The sequence below is a fragment of the Oncorhynchus masou genome, unplaced genomic scaffold (assembly GCF_036934945.1).
Source record: "Oncorhynchus masou masou isolate Uvic2021 unplaced genomic scaffold, UVic_Omas_1.1 unplaced_scaffold_926, whole genome shotgun sequence".
Classification (NCBI taxonomy): domain Eukaryota; kingdom Metazoa; phylum Chordata; class Actinopteri; order Salmoniformes; family Salmonidae; genus Oncorhynchus; species Oncorhynchus masou.
This window is the reverse complement of record NW_027015742.1, coordinates 14,362-19,129: the sequence shown is the minus strand read 5'-3', so window position 1 is coordinate 19,129 and position 4,768 is coordinate 14,362.

Sequence of the window (4,768 nt, the reverse complement as noted above, 5' to 3'; positions counted from 1 at the left end):
AAGGTTTAATCTGGGTCTGAGAAACCTGCCCATGGAGTGGAAGGTTTAATCTGGGTCTGAGAAACCAGCCCATGGAGTGGAAGGTTTAATCTGGGTCTGAGAAACCTGCCCATGGAGTGGAAGGTTTAATCTGGGTCTGAGAAACCTGCCCATGGAGTGGAAGGTTTAATCTGGGTCTGAGAAACCTGCCCATGGAGTGGAAGGTTTAATCTGGGTCTGAGAAACCTGCCATGGAGTGGTAGGTTTAATCTGGGTCTGAGAAACCAGCCCATGGAGTGGAAGGTTTAAATCTGGGTCTGGGAAACCTGCCCATGGAGTGGAAGGTTTAATCTGGGTCTGGAAACCAGCCCATGGAGTGGAAGGTTTAATCTGGGTCTGGAAAACCAGCCCATGGAGTGTTAGCCTGCCCTACTGTCCCCTCCTGTAACCTCCACTGGAACCAATCTGAAATCAACCCGGCCACAGACACACAGACCTGGAACCAATCTGAAATCAACCCGGCCACAGACACACAGACCCGGAACCAATCTGAAATCAACCCTGCAACAGACACACAGACCTGGAACCAATCTGAAATCAACTCTGCCACAGACACACAGACCTGGAACCAATCTGAAATCAACCCTGCAACAGACACACAGACCCGGAACCAATCTGAAATCAACCCTGCAACAGACACACAGACCCGGAACCAATCTGAAATCAACTCTGCCACAGACACACAGACCTGGAACCAATCTGAAATCAACTCTGCCACAGACACACAGACCCGGAACCAATCTGAAATCAACCCGGCAACAGACACACAGACCCGGAACTGATGTACTGAAAATCAATCCGCAAGGCTGTAAAAGGCCAGCATGGGTGAGCCAATGTTGATCTCCTCTCCTTCCCTTCTCACTTTAGTGCTGTCCTGACAGGAGAGGTCCCTGATCGCCATGTGAAGAGATGTCTGGGTTCTAAGTGAATCGTCCATCTGTCCCCCAGGCTGTCCTTTGTCCTTCTGCATGCACACACACACACCACTCCATCATGTCTCACCGGGGAGATGTCCATCGGACATCCATGTTTGCGGCTCCCGTTCATTTCTCATTATCCCTACGAGAGTTTGTTGTTCACCTTCTAGTTGGAGCCCATGCTGTCCCAGTTTAGTTAGAGCTGTCACAATAGTTTCCCACATCAGCGATGCGTGCCGGTGACAGTTCCCAGATGCAGGAGATTGAGGTAAAGCAGTGTGAGGACAACCTGTCAACCTGCTAGCATCTCTGTCTTCTGTAGCGTCGGGTTCAGCACACATTTCCCTTATCAACAAACTATCTACCTCTACGGATCATGACTATTTTCATCAGACCATCCCTCTCAGAAAAACACTCCACGAGGTATGAACATTTGTGACTAGACCACTGTCAATCCATAGACTGCCAATTTCTTTGAATACAGAAACCACTTTGGCCCACTGTATTTGATCACTACATCAGAGGGCCTCTCGATATCAAAGGGACTGTCTGTAGCCCAGGCAATCCTCATGCAGGACCTGTAATAAGCTTTTCCTGCTATAGATCCACACAATTTATAGCTCCCAGCTCTTGGACAATTCAGACAGAGTAAAGTTGACTCTTGATAAATGCAACGGCTTGGGACTGTTGTGTGACAGAAATGAGAGTTTGCACTCATCTTGAAGTGCACTACTCATGAGTTCACTCTGTAGAATATAAGATTATGCAGTATGAAATTACATTGTGAGGCTGTCTGTATCGACAGCAAATTGCCGAGTCATTTTCTCAAAATTCATTATTCATTTATTTCCCCACACACTTTGGTTTGATTAAATCCGCTGCTGCATGGAAAATGCAATCAATTCTGTCTGTGGACCTTAGTTTTCTGCAATTAGGACTCAGCCATTGATTTGAAGTTTCTTTTCAGCAGACTTTATTCATTAGCTCAGTCTATTATAGAGGGGCTGCTGTTCAACTGTTGACAACACGATGATACAACGAACCTCCTTTATGTACCATTTGACAGAATACGGTGGAGTAGCTCCAGGTAGTCAGTACAGATATCAGTGAGTTGAGTGAGTGGTCCATAGGAACTCTTCCCTCATAATTCTGCCTTACAGCTTTTTAAATGATTGTCACAAGCACATTGTCACAAGCAGTCAGTAGTGTATGTCGTGACAACAGTTGACAAAGTCATACATCTGAAATAAGACCAGCGTTGTGGCTCCCGAGTGGCGCCAGGCGGTCGAAGGCACTGCATCTCAGTGCTAGAGGTGTCACTAGAGGTCCTGGTTCGATTCCAGGATGTATCACAACCGGCCGTGATTGGGAGTCCAAACGTGACTTTTTAGTCATATAGTGGTGTAGCTAACTACTGGAACTACACACTACTTTTTAGTCATATAGTGGTGTATCTAACTACTGGAACTACACACTACTTTTTAGTCATATAGTGGTGTAGCTAACTACTGGAACTACACACTACTTTTTAGTCATATAGTGGTGTATCTAACTACTGGAACTACACACTACTTTTTAGTCATATAGTGCTGTATCTAACTACTGGAACTACACACTACTTATTTAGTCATATCAGTGAGTGTATCTAACCTACTGGAACTACACACTACTTTTTAGTCATATAGTGCTGTATCTAACTACTGGAACTACACACTACTTTTTAGTCATATAGTGCTGTATCTAACTACTGGAACTACACACTACTTTTTAGTAAAAAGAAAAGCATGTGTGAAGTAGGCAATAATGTCCTTTCTTTTTCAGCATCACACCTGTCTAATCCATCAGACCTGTCTAATTCATCAGACCTGTCTAATTCATCAGCTCTGTCTAATCCATCAGACCTGTCTAATTCATCAGACCTGTCTAATTCATCAGCTCTGTCTAATTCATCAGACCTGTCTAATTCATCAGCTCTGTCTAATTCATCAGACCTGTCTAATTCATCAGCTCTGTCTAATTCATCAGCTCTGTCTAATTCATCAGACCTGTCTAATTCATCAGCTCTGTCTAATTCATCAGACCTGTCTAATTCATCAGACCTGTCTAATTCATCAGCTACTGTCTAATTCATCAGACCTGTCTAATCCATCAGAACAGTCTAATTCATCAGCTCTGTCTAATTCATCAGACCTGTTTAATTCATCAGACCTGTCCAATTCATCCTACCTGTCTAATTCATCAGCTCTGTCTAATTCATCCTACCTGTCTAATTCGTCAGACCTGTCTAATTCATCAGACCTGTCTAATTCATCAGCTCTGTCTAATTCATCAGACCTGTCTAATTCATCAGACCTGTCTAATTCATCAGCTCTGTCTAATTCATCAGACCTGTCTAATTCATCAGACCTGTCTAATTCATCCTACCTGTCTAATTCACCCGACCTGTCTACATCAGCTCTACATCAGCTCTGTATCAGCTCTGTATCAGCTCTACATCAGCTCTACATCAGCTCTACATCAGCTCTGCATCAGCTCTATATCAGCTCTACATCAGCTCTGTATCAGCTCTACATCAGCTCTGCATCAGCTCTACATCAGCTCTGCATCAGCTCTACATCAGCTCTGCATCAGCTCTACATCAGCTCTGCATCAGCTCTACATCAGCTCTGCATCAGCCCTGCATCAGCTCTACATCAGCTCTACATCAGCTCTGCATCAGCTCTGCATCAGCTCTACATCAGCTCTGCATCAGCTCTACATCAGCTCTACATCAGCTCTGCATCAGCTCTGCATCAGCTCTACATCAGCTCTGCATCAGCTCTGCATCAGCTCTACATCAGCTCTACATCAGCTCTACATCAGCTCTGCATCAGCTCTACATCAGCTCTACATCAGCTCTACATCAGCTCTGCTGAATCACGTGGAGTTTTATAGGATGCCACACAGAACTCTAAAGCACAGCCCTTGTCATAAATTATAACGCCTGCTTTATTTATCAGACATTGCAGGTAGAATTTTGAGGATTAATCCAGAAGAAACCATGAGAAAAACAATGCACTGATAGTTGACAGTCATCTCAGCACCATAGAGAGAAAGAGACAGATGGGGAAGAGAGGGGGGAGAGAGAGGGGGGGGCAGTTTATTCACCGGCCAGTTTATTAGGCACCATATGAGCATCATCTGCTAAACAACATAAGCTCACGATGTTTCTGTTGAGTCTCGTCATCATGTCTCTTCTCAGTGTGGTCAAAGAAACAAACGTATACTTCACGGACCGTGTATAAGAGAAAACGTCCTGTTTCAATGAAAACATTGAGAGAAGAATTAAAATAGGTATAAATGAATAGTACTGAACAGAACTCACCTCTTCCACGTTCAGGCTGGACTTGGCGCTCGTTTCTATGAACTTGATGTCATAATCAATCGCCATCTGTGACAAATAAAACAGACAAATTATGAAAAAAAATTGTTACAAATGTATGAAAAAAATGATTAATTAATGTTACAGATGTACTTTTAATCCACCCCAACATGCTACCCAGTCCAGAAGGCATAGCCAGACAGCAAGTGTGTTACCTTTCTGTTACAAAAGGGAATTGTACTACATCATGAAGGGAGAACGGGGCTGGCCATGACAGACATAGATCATCAGTAATACTACAGAGAATGAGAAGAGTGAGTATTGCTACAGACAGAATGAGAGAAGACTGAGTATTGCTACAGACAGAATGAGAGAAGACTGAGTATTGCTACAGACATAATGAGAGAAGACTGAGTATTGCTACAGACAGAATGAGAGAAGACTGAGTATT